Below are 15,298 nucleotides of genomic sequence, written 5' to 3' on the forward strand. Positions count from 1 at the left end.
AAACAATAAACAAAACCTGTAAGCACGAAGCTTAGTGAGTTTCCCAGAGCATACCATATACACAATCCACATAACACATATCCTGTTAGCTATAAAAGCTACCTGTATCACATAAGCCATGCATACATAAAACCTAGGAAAGCCATGGGCTACCCCACATGGTCTTTACCTAGGACTGCCATGGGCTACCCCACATGGTCTTACATCTAATGCTATGGGCTACCCCCACATGGTCCTTACCTAGGACTGCCATGGGCTACCCCACATGGTCTTACATCCAATGCCACGGGCTCCCCCCGGGGTCTTCCATGCAAGTATCACAAAGACAACTAGCATAAAACATATCATATAATCACTAGCATACCACTTAGCATAAAGCTAACTACCATACCACATATCTCTACTACAGCTAGTGTACCACATAACATAAAATGGGTCGGCCTTGGTGCCTTAGACCCATTGGTATGGTGAGAAGACTCACCTCGAATGCAGAAGCTTCCTGAAGAAATCCTTAGCTGCTGCCCCGCCAGCTTCCCGAGCTGCCACTACCAATCAATATACCCAAGTTAGCAATTGGGCCCCATACCATAATCCTTAATCCACGCATGGGGTAAAATGACCATTTAACCCCTGGCCCAATATGATCCACAACTAAGGTCCGAACCCAAAACAAAAGCCCAACATTATAATGTCCATAAAACCGTCAATGGACCAATTTTCCAAATTGGGCCCAAACCTTTCTAATGGACCTTATACTAAAGCTCAATATTCTCCTTAGTCAATAATACTGACCAAATTGGCCCACGAAGGCCCACAACAACCTATTGGCCCAAACCGAGGCCCACAAATGTGAAGTTCATTTCTATATTGGGCCACAAGGCCCAATAGGACCAACTATCAACAAATCCAGCCCCAAAACCATTAGGGCCCAAAGGTCCGAAGTCCTCAAAGGCTCAAGTCCTCCTGAGAGCGTACGCCCAGCGTACCTCTTCTGTACGCTTAGCGTACTGAGCAAATGGACTGTACGCGCAGCGTACTACGTAGTACGCCCAGCGTACAAGTAGCTCATGCACAACATCCATTAAGTGCTTAATACTTGATCCAACAAGTCCAAATTACAGATCTGAGCTATACTTAACATCTAAACCCATAAAATCACTGACTTGGTGACTTTGCATGCCCTAAACAAACCCAAACTCCAAAAATGGCATTCTACTTCCATAAAAGTGACCCTAACTCAAGCATGAACCCATTAAGACCATCAAGATGGCAACTTTCTGCCTTAGGGACTCAAATAGCATCAAGGGTGGCAACCCCAAGCCTAAAAACAAATTTGGAACCATAAAGCCCCATTCTTGGGACCAAAAAGATCCAAAAACTCAACATAATAGATCTAAGCATTCAATGGTCAAGTTCAGAGCTTTATACCTTCATTAAGATGAGAATGAGTCCTAAAAGCCAGATCCATAAGCTCCTCCTTGATTCCTATCCTTGCATCAAACTCCAACTTCTTGGAAATGGGTTAAACACCCCAAAAATGGACTCTATAAGCTCAAAATGCCACCATGGATGATATATGTTGATTTCTAATGTTTAGAGGGGTGGATGCTGAAGATGTTAGGGTTTGGTTATGAGATAAGGGGTTTAAATAGGGTCCAAGACCCTAAAATAGGGTTCTGATCTGACGGGATTACGCCCAACGTAATTCTGGTACGCCCAGCGTACTCTAGAGAACCTTCGCGACCACTCCTGGTCATTACGCCCAGCGTAACCCAAGGTACGCCCAACGTACTCACTTTTTCCCTAGTACGCCCAACGTACTCCTTGTGTACGCCCAGCGTACTCGGCTAAGCCTGAAACTACTAAACTTCTGAAAGCCATAACTTCTTCGTTATAAATCCGTTTTCAACGATCCTTATATCCACGGAAAGGTAACGAGAAGCTCTACACATCTATCAAATCATATATTACTTTAGACCTTCCGAACAAAAATCCATTATCCACAAAAGCCCGAACTGACACATCACCGAAATACCCCTAAGCTTCAAAACACAACCCGAACACCCGAAACACTTCTAATACATCACCCGCACCCAAATGGCCCTAGATCTTACCTTATCTAGAGCCATACTCCTTATGAAGACCAACCTTCGGCCCACAGCCTCAGACTAGAAGTTAATTCGGAACAGAGCGTTACAACTCTCCCCCACTTAAATTAGATTTCGTCCTCGAAATCATGCATCACCGTCCCCGACACACTAGACTGTTGGGTTATGAGCATTCTAACACTCCTAAGTGTACATGCAACCCTAAATACCTTGGATCTATGTTTTCTCTATTATACATACAATTAAGAACATCCAAGGTATTATCCTAATCTAGCATACAAAATAATAAATATAACAAGATAGAATACATACCTCTTTGATGTAGAATGTCTTCATGAAGCTTGAGTGCCTAGTGCCCCAAGTGTGACACCTCAAATGGTTCACACAACACCAAATACACTTGGAATAACTTGAGAGAAACTTGAACACTCCTTGAAATCGTCTAGCCCTCACACTCACACATTAGTGCACGATTTCTTGAGCCATGGGATTCTTTTATATGGTGGCTATTAGGGTTACACCATGTAACTCATAACTTTACCCATTCCTTATGCTCCATGGATTTTAACCTCCATGGAGTATCCATGGGTCACCCCATGGACTTAGTCCAACATAAGGAATCTTGGATCACAAGCCCACATATATAAGAATGAATGATTTACACAATCAACCCATATATTTAATTAGTCTCCTTTTGATCACTTAATTAATTCCAAATTAATTCTTGATCAATACTAATTAAATAACCTTATTAATATATTAGAACTTATAATATATTAACCAACCTTAAGTGTTATTTCTCTCATTATAGTCTATCCAAATGCATGATGCCATGCAACCCAAATGGACCATGCCGGGTCGGGTCAAGTCTTACCAATTATAGTTATGGACTTAGACATTAATCCAACAGTCTCCCACTTGGATAAGTCTAAAACTATTATTGCGTATGACTTCAGGAACCGATCAACAATCGTAGCTCTCAAAAGCTTCTGTCGAACTCTGACCTTGTCGATGAACTCTGACCTTTGTCAATGACTTGTCCATTAGATAAGGGATCATATATTCCTCCATTCTAGATATCATATGGACGGAGACATGGATTATCAATCATTCTCTCTGTCCATTTGTTGTTTCCCGATTTCCGATTCATGATGACTGACTGATTGAACAAATCAAATCAGTCCTGGCTTGGCCAAGCACTCATATGTATCATCTTTAAATCATCGAGGGGCCCACAAATATCGCTTTTATCCCGAAGGTAAAAGGAATGAATAAACTTCGACTCATATGGCTTGTTCTACTACTTGTTGAATCATACACAAAGGCACGTTTTATAACATCGAGTTACCAATGCGTTTTCGTGCAATCAATGTATAACCAACTCATAGTAACAACTCATATCTCTAGGTTTGAAGAATATAAGATATTATCGTCTCATGATCACTCGTGATAAAATCCATGAAGTGATTCAAATGAGCGCGGGTTGAATCCAATACTCAGAACTTATGAGCACTCATGAGTGTTGTAGCACCACTTTGTCCACCAACTTGGACCTCTACAAACCAACCCATGACAGTATTGATTCATATCTACTTCCAACATATGACCGACTGTAGATGGTTTGAATAACTTAATCATTCAGGAAGAGCGACTTAGTTATTCTGGAAGTCAAAACATGCAAAGTGAAACACAAGAATAAATGAATCAAATATGGTATCAAACCCTATGAATATAAATAAACACTTTTATTTATCACCATACTGATTACTCATTATTCATTGTTTCGGTTTTATCAACTTTATACTTGAATTTAAAACAATAGTTGTCCCATGCTCCAAGCATGTACACTATGTTTTCTAAACACTAGTCATGCCATACACCAAGTATGCATACTATGTTTGTCTATGATCTTTACTTTGTAAAATAGATCAATTGAACATCACTCCAATGATCCTCTTTTCACAGTCCCAAATCCTTACTGCAAATGCAAGAATTCCAAATTCATGCCATTTACTGAAATCTGTTAGATTCTAAACTTATATGCATTGATCCTCTTAATGATTATGCACAAAGTCAGAAAGACTTGACAACAATCATTACAGAGCATTCCAAAGGAGATCAGCTCCTTGGAAACATCCTTCTTTTATTAAGTTTCCTAATCTTACACAGATTGAATAATTTCTAACTTTGAAACATTTCCATATTCCATTTTGACTATCACTTCTGAACAAGAGTTGCCTCCTTACAGATTATGTCAATATGGTCCTTCTAGAATTAATATTATACTTCCAACTGTCCTTGAGCAACCAATCTTTGGTAAACCTTAGATTGTCCTCGACAATTGCTTAATCATTTTAGTCATATCCAATTCTAGACCTTTTCCCTTCATAATGCCCCAGGCATTTGGAAAATTTTAGAAAGGATGAATATAACACATGTAATCGATCCTATATCCGAAGCATATGGGACACGATTCATGATGTCTCACATAAAGACTAAACCAGTCTTTTGCTATAATATTTCCATTTCAATTTGCCAAGTTCTCAAAATTCAGATTATGAAAAGGGATGCCGTAATCATAATCGAATTTTAGAACGCAAATAATGGACCCATATATAGAATTTCCTTATGTTGAGCCATTCCAACATGAAATTCATATATATATATCCTTGATTAAATACGATTAAAATCTCAATCTAAGCTTTTAGAATTGAAATGAAGTATAATTTCCTCTCCCTTAATTATAGCAAAACAACTTTTTCAACCCCTGCAACCTCACGAATTGAAACTTTTGTTTTCTATAATTAACATTGCTAACTTGCAACCTTTGTCATAATTATCATGCTCCCACTAACATGATGATTATTAGCATAACACTTATGCTCCCACTGGCTTTGACATGTACTCAGAAATCAGCTGACTTTCTTACCAAAGTTCAGATTTCTGATACTAGATTGTTTTGATAAAACTTTATCAAAATCATACACCTCTCTTAGATAGCTCACATGTGTGTCTAAATAATTTTAGAACTATGAAAAGGGATGCCGTAATCATAGTTTCAATTGTTTAGACCTTTGCCACTTCTCACAAGTCCATGTTAGTGTGCCGGTAAACCACACACGCTCCACTAACGACTTTGAGAATGCAAATATCACAATTGCTATCTAGCTAAAATCTACTTAGTGAAAGTGTTTCCTCACCATCATTTTCATGAATCGGAGAGAAACCTTATGACACTTAGATTTAATAGTGTATGTGTTCTTATCCATGTGAATTTGTCAAAACCATAATCACAAGACAAGGTTAGTGACAAATCCAAACTCATATTGATTAAACTTGTGCAATCTTAAATTCTTGCCATTTGGCAGCTCAGGTGCCTGCCATTGCTTCCAAGTAGTTGTGTAACCAATTGAGAACTCTCAGAACTCCTATGCAAAGCCAACTTGAATAGGCACAAAAATTTCAACACGATAGGTTATAAACCTCAAGTCGTGTGCTAGTGAAGGACTTTAGGTTTTATTCTTGATTAAGTCTTGAAACTTTCAAGAGCTTTAAGACCCCCACTGTCCTCTTGACATATAATACTCCCTTGTCAAATATTCAAGAGATAGTGCAGATTCTTTATCAAGACTAACACTTTACACAATTGGCCTAAGTTGGTCTCTGTTTTATCCAAAACATCACAACTTACCAATTTCAAATGTACAAGAGTAGATAATCTTTTACTCTTACATTTGACTAGTGTTAACAAACCCTCTTTAAGATATGTCACTCAAGTTACAATCTTGGAGCCAGAGACACACGCTCCACAGTCCCGCATGACCTCCGAAGGACACCTAGACTGACAATAATCGCCCTGGCGATACCGCTTCTCTCGACTCCTTCAACCCTTTGATCCATCCGATCATGACAGGCTGACAACCCGTCACCACTGAACCCGACGCAGAATGAATGCCACAAGAACAACTGTGGTCTTACATTGTACCCGACCTCCCTTGACCTGACTTTTCTTGGTTCAACACGTCATGGTCCCGTTACTGATAGAACCAACTCGATTCACATCGTGATGGCTTGAGCTACCATCGAACCAAGCCCATACATTACCCTTGCATCCTGCATTTGATGCCCTTGGCATCTTACGCTCCCAAATCTCATCTTACTGAAACAAAATCCTGTACTGTACATGCACGAACCCCGATTTGGAATCCTTTCCGAAACGAGTCGATACCTCGTTACTATCCTGAGATTCATAATACACCATAACTTCCGACTTCCCCTTCCTGACCGGTAAATAGATACCCTTATTCGATCCCCGAGACTACCAGTCTCGCACCTGGTCCAACCACCTAGTTCCCGAGAAGTCACTATCAAGACTACCCAACCGTAGCCCGACTATGCTACGTACCACTTATCCACAAGATCCTGCAACGCAAGATCCAAACCTTGACTCAACAGTCTCTACCAGTTCCGTTCCGCATTCCCATAACCATCCGGGCTCGCCCACGGATAGTCGATCGGATAATCCATCCGATCCCGACTCTACCTAAGCTGTGGCTTTCCCACAACCTTGCGAACTGGTCTACCCTAGCCTCAATCACTCGAAGAAATCGTGAATGCTACGGCTACCCCGTAGTCTTACAACACTTCCCACGCCATCCGATCATTAGTGAGTGCTACGGCTCCCCCGTAGTCTGACAACACTTCCACCCTGACTGTCTATTAGTGAACTCTACGGCTCCCCCATAGTCTTACAACACCTTTACCTTAACAGTCCATTAGTGAATGCTACAGCTCCCCCGTAGCATTACAACACTTACATACTACATGATCGATACCCATGGCCCTACTGCTCACCTATCAATCCGAACACATCTCAATATTGAGCACCCACACAGCCTATCCTCCCAAACTGAACTCAATTACTGACTGGAACTCTACATAGTTCCTTTCCCTGAAGCCTGTAATATGACGTCAGAAGGACGCGATCCAAATGTCGGGGAGTTTCCCGAACTCCCATCCCACGATATCCGATACTCAGTCGGCCCCTAAGGCCGTCTTTCCTCCCAAAAAGGGGAATGTGAGACGCATCCTCGTTTCACACTCGCTTTTATCCTAGATATCTGAATGATTCTCCCCCACTTAGATTCGACTAAGTCCGTTTGGCACATGAAAATTGAAGGACTCCCAAATCCTCTCTCGTTCTAATGATCAATATGCTGACGGGCGGTGCCTAACAAAGCTAGAACACCATGAATAACCCTTCCCAAAACAACACAACTTCCGAAAACCCGCTAGCATCTCTGAACCCTAACCATATCAATGGATTCAGATGCTTAAAATAAAGTCATACTCGGTTCTTGCTGACCAAAGAACAGATGGTCTAACCAAATCTTCAGCAACAATTCTCTCTTCCCTTGACAACCTCGGAAGCCTTTCCAAACATGATAGCTAAGGTTACTGGAACCTAGTCATAATTCCCTTGTACAAGCCCTTGAACCAATCCCGGCCATACCCCAAAATGACACGCGCGCACTGAAAACTCCGAGATAACTGGAGTCGGTGCCCTCACTGCTCTTCCCTGATCGTCAAGAAGTTGACTTCCTTGTCCCCCATCTGCCCTCAACGACAATATGACGGACTTGCCCCCCTATGGGCATTCCCTGCTGACGTGGCCGAACCCGCTACACCCGTAGCATCCTAGGTCACTGAACAGATTTCGATAACGACTCAGAGCAATCATGGTACATGCGGAATCCGCTCCGCAAGACACCTCCGTCTGAAGATCTCTCAAAGATTCCTCGGCATGCTGACCGGCACCTGATACTCTTGCTAATTCAAACAATAGCTGGAAAATCGACCCGAGATCTAACTTATCACACTTCCCAAGCGATGTAAATTTCCGATACCCACCGGAACTGGGCGAAGATAGCATATTTGTAACATCTGGAGGAACCCTGACCACCTCCTCCTGGGTTACCTCGAACACCCTGAGAACATGATGCAACACTTCATCCCGATCTCAAAGACAATCCAATCCCTTGTAACTAAACTCCATCATGCAGTCTCCGTAAGTGTTGCACCGAATTCGGCCCTGCTGGGCTCTCAAAAGCCGATCCAAACTCCTGGATCCCCTCTCGAGATCCGCCACTATAGGCACCCGATCTGGTCCCCTCTTCCCAAGGCGACCCTAATCAATCCCTGCTCTCGAACTCTAGAAGTCATATCATATCAGGGTCTCGTACCCTGACACACTCACCAGCTCAATTGTCCACGGCCGATCTGCAATAGATGGAGCAACTTATGCTCTCAACCAGCTATAAACTACCCCCAAGACAAGTCTCTAACTCCGAAAGTGCAATAGATCGCACCATCGATCCTTGCCGCCTGATGCAAGAGATCCAATGCGATCTCCAAACCCTGGCAGTCCTTCTGCTAACTGGCTCACCACCGGAGCCGGGACCAAACCCTGGTCCTTCCCCTTGCTTGCTCATCCCCATTCAGCACAACAGTTATTCCCACGATCGAGGCATAACCAAGAATTCTCCTTCCCATAAGCTTCTCAGATTCTCCAAGACTCTCACCGATTCGAGTATGGATCCTATGCTTTCAGTAGTACGGGCCCAATACTACCTTCCACACCTATCCATACTTTCCTCAGCAATCCTCCTGAATCCTCTAAGTCGCTTACTCCACCGGTACACTAAATATCTGCTAAACAGCAAGACAATCCCTACCGTAGCACCTCCTAGGCTCCTCCTAGGTTCCCAACTTCACCGAACTGGCCCACTAAGCTCACTAGAGCATATCCTAGGCTTTCCTAAGTTCCCAACCTCACCCGGCCCTCAGTTGCTGAAAGATTCCCATTAATGTCAACTAGCTACCTCAGGAATATAGCCACATGTAGCAGAGATCAGATAATCCTTCAAGTAAAAGACCCATCCCTATAACGGTTGGACTCATACAAGAGCTGCGCAATAGGGTCAAGTCCATCACTCTGAGATTATCCATTATGTGCTACATGTGACTTGGCATATTCACCTAATAGCTAACTCACATTAATAAGAGTCCTACAAAGCACAAAGCAAGCAACATTCAGGTAATCGGTAAATCTAACCAGCATACACTAGACAAGTCAGTCTATCCTCACATCCAATTCGCAAGCAGGTAACACCTGTCACTAATCTCATCCTAGGCTCTCCCTAGGGTAGTCTCCAACCATGCGAAGCTATCATCAAGCATTCAGTCCACGTACCACAACCCATGCTGTCCACACCCATCCATCCTCGTTGTCGGCTGCCTTTATGCATGCAAATTGTACACAGAACAGGAAACGAGTCCTAACCGTATACAATTTTTTTAAAACATACACTTAACAGTTACCAATACCAATTATCATTCTAATTCCAGCATGACATCCAATATCCTCATGGCTACAAGCACCACATATCAGGCCAACCTATTGCTGACTACTCAGCACTAACATGCAAGTCTACCAGCTCATACAACATATAAAGGCATCTCTCCTAGCCCTAGCTAGCATGCAATTCTCAAATTCATAAATGAAATCATAACAAATAACAATTATGGGTATTCTGGGAAACTTACTTGAGCTCGGCCGATTGCATGCACCACACCCTTTCTTGTCTTAGAAATTCTTTACTCGAGAACGTTTTTCCTTTGAAAACCTTACAGATCCTCAGTTTGAGTCCAGACTCACCCGGAGTATGTCCGAATCCCTCAAACCAAGGCTCTTATACCAACTTGTAACGACCCAAAAATCAGGGGTAAAAATTTCATTTTTAATATAACCTAAAAATAGATATCATTTATTCCAAAGATTTCAAATCATCATTAAGTAAAACATTTATCAGAGTTCATCCCAAAATCATTCATTGTGGAAATCATAGGTGTGTGCACTGCGATCAATCCGAGCCCTTCCTTTCCAAAACGATGATACCTGAAACAATAAACAAAACCTGTAAGCACGAAGCTTAGTGAGTTTCCTAGAGCATACCATATACACAATCCACATAACACATATCCTGTTAGCTATAAAAGCTACCTGTATCACATAAGCCATGCATACATAAAACCTAGGAAAGCCATGGGCTACCCCACATGGTCTTACTTCCAATGTCATGGGCTACCCCACATGGTCTTTACCTAGGACTGCCATGGGCTACCCCACATGGTCTTACATCCAATGTTATGGGCTACCCCCACATGGTCCTTACCTAGGACTGCCATGGGCTACCCCACATGGTCTTACATCCAATGCCACGGGTTCCCCCCGGGGTCTTCCATGCAAGTATCACAAAGACAACTAGCATAAAACATATCATATAATCACTAGCATACCACTTAGCATAAAGCTAACTACCATACCACATATCTCTACTACAGCTAGTGTACCACATAACATAAAATGGGTCGGCCTTGGTGCCTTAGACCCATTGGTATGGTGAGAAGACTTACCTCGAATGCAAAAGCTTCCTGAAGAAATCCTTAGCTGCTGCCCCGCCAGCTTCCCGAGCTGCCACTACCAATCAATATACCCAAGTTAGCAATTGGGCCCCATACCATAATCCTTAATCCACGCATGGGGTAGAATGACCATTTAACCCTTGGCCCAATATGATCCACAACTAAGGTCCGAACCCAAAACAAAAGCCCAACATTATAATGTCCATAAAACCGTCAATGGCCCAATTTTCCAAATTGGGCCCAAACCTTTCTAATGGACCTTATACTAAAGCTCAATATTCTCCTTAGTCAATAATACTGACCAAATTGGCCCACGAAGGCCCACAACAACCTATTGGCCCAAACCGAGGCCCACAAATGTGAAGTCCATTTCTATATTGGGCCACAAGGCCCAATAGGCCCAACTATCAACAAATCCAGCCCCAAAACCATTAGGGCCCAAAGGTCCGAAGTCCTCAAAGGCTCAAGTCCTCCTGAGAGCGTACGCCCAGCGTACCTCTTCTGTACGCTTAGCGTACTGAGCAAATAGACTGTACGCGCAGCGTACTACGTAGTACGCCCAGCGAACAAGTAGCTCATGCACAACATCCATTAAGTGCTTAATACTTGATCCAACAAGTCCAAATTACAGATCTGAGCTATACTTAACATCTAAACCCATTAAGTCACTGACTTGGTGACTTTGCATGCCGTAAACAAACCCAAACTCCAAAAATGGCATTCTACTTCCATAAAAGTGACCCTAACTCAAGCATGAACCCATTAAGACCATCAAGATGGCAACTTTCTGCCTTAGGGACTCAAATAGCATCAAGGGTGGCAACCCCAAGCCTAAAAACAAATTTGGAACCATAAAGCCCCATTCTTGGGACCAAAAAGATCCAAAAACTCAACATAATAGATCTAAGCATTCAATGGTCAAGTTCAGAGCTTTATACCTTCATTAAGATGAGAATGAGTCCTAAAAGCCAGATCCATAAGCTCCTCCTTGATTCCCATCCTTGCATCAAACTCCAACTTCTTGGAAATGGGTTAAACACCCCAAAAATGGACTCTATAAGCTCAAAATGCCACCATGGATGATATATGTCAATTTCTAATGTTTAGAGGGGTGGATGCTGAAGATGTTAGGGTTTGGTTATGAGATAAGGGGTTTAAATAGGGTCCAAGACCCTAAAATAGGGTTATGATCTGACGGGATTACGCCCAGCGTAATTCTGGTACGCCCAGCGTACTCCAGAGAACCTTCGCGACCACTCCTGGTCATTACGCCCAGCGTAACCCAAGGTACACCCAGCGTAACCCAAGGTACGCCCAGCGTACTCCCTTTTTCCCTAGTACGCCCAACGTACTCCTTATGTACGCCCAACGTACTCGGCTAAGTCTGAAACTACTAAACTTCTGAAAGCCATAACTTCTTCGTTATAAATCCGTTTTCAACGATCCTTATATCCACGGAAGGGTAACGAGAAGCTCTACACATCTATCAAATCATATATTACTTTAGACCTTCCGAACAAAAATCCATTATCCACAAAAGCCCGAACTGACACATCACCCAAATACCCCTAAGCTTCAAAACACAACCCGAACACCCGAAACACTTCTAACGCTCCACTTTTAGTTCTCGGGTTCTCATGAAACTATGAGTTCTCAACCGATCTCAACCCTATATATATATATATATATATATATATATATATATATATATATATATATATATATATATATATATATATATATTCCACACGTTTAGTTATTCACAGATAAAAATATGAAAAAAAGTGAAAAAAAATTAAAAAATATTTTCCATTATTTTCGTCATTTTTTATATCCAATAAAAGTTTGAAAAAATAAAAAAAACAGAAAAATAAAAACAATTCATGTCACCATGAAAATTCATTCAATATTCTAACAAAATATTCTATTAGAATATTACTCATATATGTATGTATATGTGTATTATTCGAATATTGTAATTTATAACTATTTTTCGGAAATTTTAGAATATTCTAATATAATATTACATGTATTATTCTAGTCTCGTATGTTTAGAATTTTTGCTTTGTTGAAGTATAAGAGTATTACTTATATATGCATGTATATATGTATTATTCTACTAGAATATGATAATTTATAATCTTTTTGGAAATTTTAGAATATTCTAACAGAATATTACATATATTATTCTAATCTCATCTCTTTAGAATTTTTGCCTTGCTGACATGGTTATATATATATATATATATATATATATATATATATATATATATATATATATATATATATATATATATATATATATATATATATATATTGATGGGTTTTATGTTGGATAAGGTGTCTAAGTGCATAACTTATTTGGTATATACTTGACCCGACCCGACATGGTCCATTTGGGTTGCACTTCACCCGAACTAGTTATGGATAATTTTATGAGAGTTGTATACTTACGATTTATTAATATATTATAAGTTATAATATATTAATATAAAGTCATGTTACTTAATTAGTTTTAATCTTGAATTAATTATGAATTAATTTAGTGATTAAAAGGAAGACTAATTAAATCATGGGCTATTATATTTATATAGTGTGGGCTAACACTCATTTGGGAATGGGCTAAGCTTATATGGAAGTCCATGGATGATCCATGGAGCTTTTACCCATGGATCCTTGGAAGAGGAAAAGACATGGCTTATTAGGGTTTCACCCTAACCATGTACACTATATAAACAAGCTTATGTTGCATGAAAAAGACACTAATGTGTGTGTAAGTGTGGTGGCCAAAATCAAGAGTTAGTATATTCTCTCATACATTTTCCAAGTTTGTGGTGATTTGTGATTTCCATTTGAGGCATTCACATTATTGGTGCTTGGCTCTCAAACTCCAAGGAATCAACAATCAACAAAAGGTATGTAATTCATCTAGTTCTTTTATGGTTAAAAGTACCCCATGCCATGCTAGATAGGTTATAAACCTTGGAAAATAATATTTTGCATGTATCTTAGACAAACATAGATCCAAGGTTTAATAGGGTTGCATGTACACTTAGGAAGTGTTAGAATGCTCAAAACCCAACATTTTATACATAAGAACAATCCTATGTGCTCATACAAACCCTAATGCTTGGATCTAGGTTTCTCTATTGTACATGCAATGAATCCAAGACTTACAAACCCTAGTCTAGCATACAAAATATCATAATTAACATATAACATCAGATCTAGATGTTTACCTCTTCAAATAGTAGCTTGAATCTTCTTCTCTTGAGCTTAGAATCACAATTGTAATTCCTCTAATGGATCACAAACACCACACAAGCAAGAAGGCAATTATGAGAGAGGAGAGACAATGCTAAAATCGGCCCTAGGGTTTCTCTTGGGAACAAGTGGCCGAAAATTGCATGCAAGGGTCTCTATTTATACTATAGGCTGCTAGGGTTTCAGTCTAAACCCTAATGGACAACTTAATGACCAAGCAGCCCAAGGAACCTTCTGGAATAGGGCCCTTGGACGAAAATATGATGATCCTTCATCATAATTTCGTTCCCCCTTAGTCCATTAGGTTTCCTAGCCCAAAACTCAACTATCACACACTTGACAGTTTAAGCCCCTTTATTTAATTAATCTCTTTTAGTCACCAAATTAATTCCTAATAAATTTATGACTAATACTAATTAAATAAATATGATTTCTCCTTTAAAATATTATTCTTATAATATATTAATAAACCATAATATCCTCTCTCTTTCCTTAAATTACCTTGTCAAGTTGCTTTGGTGAAGGCAACCCAAAAGGACCATGCATAACCGGGTCAAGTACATACCAAATATAGTTACGAGCTTAGACACTAATCCAACAGTCTCCCACTTGGATAAGTCTACTAACTATATCTCACATACGACTTTAGGATCCGGTTAGCAATCGTAGCTCTTATACGCTTTCGTCAACTTTGATCAAAATCCTGTCCTTCAAATAAGGGATCGTATAATCCTCTGTTGTAGATATCATGCCGACAATACTTATTGTCCAACATTTTTGTTTATCGATCTCTGATTCGTTCGACATAGAATTCAGTTGAACACATCAACCTCATCCTGACCAGGCCCGACACATAAGTCAAACCAAATCATCGAGTGGCCAAGATATCGCTTTTATACTCTTAGAATAAAAGGAACAGAAAACTTCGACTTATATGCTTTTATTATCTACTAGCTAAGTTACACACAATAATACGTTTTATAACATCAAGTTACTGATGTGTTTTCATATTATCAATGCATAATCAACTAGCAAATAATAACCATATCTCTAGGTTCAAAGATTATATGATATTATCATATTGCGATCACTTGTGATATCTTTCATGAAGTGATACTAGCAAGTGCGGGTCTATTCCAATGCTCAAAACATATTTCATAAGCACTCATAAACTTTGCATCAAACCTTTGCTATGTCTAAAACCTTTTAGACAATCTACAAACAAATTTATGACAATCTTCTTTCATATCTACTTCCAACATATGAGCGATTGTGGACTGTTCGAACAATCTTATTATTCAGGAAGTCAAAACATGCAAAATGGAAATAACAGATAAATAATCAACACAAGATATCAACTTTCTTATAAATAACACACCTTTATTTAATCATCAAAATGTTGAATACAAGATTATCCATTACAAATTTCCTACCTATCTAAT

Source organism: Lactuca virosa, chromosome 8, assembly GCF_052849685.1.
Source record: "Lactuca virosa cultivar CGN04683 chromosome 8, Lactuca_virosa_CGN04683_v6, whole genome shotgun sequence".
Taxonomy (NCBI): domain Eukaryota; kingdom Viridiplantae; phylum Streptophyta; class Magnoliopsida; order Asterales; family Asteraceae; genus Lactuca; species Lactuca virosa.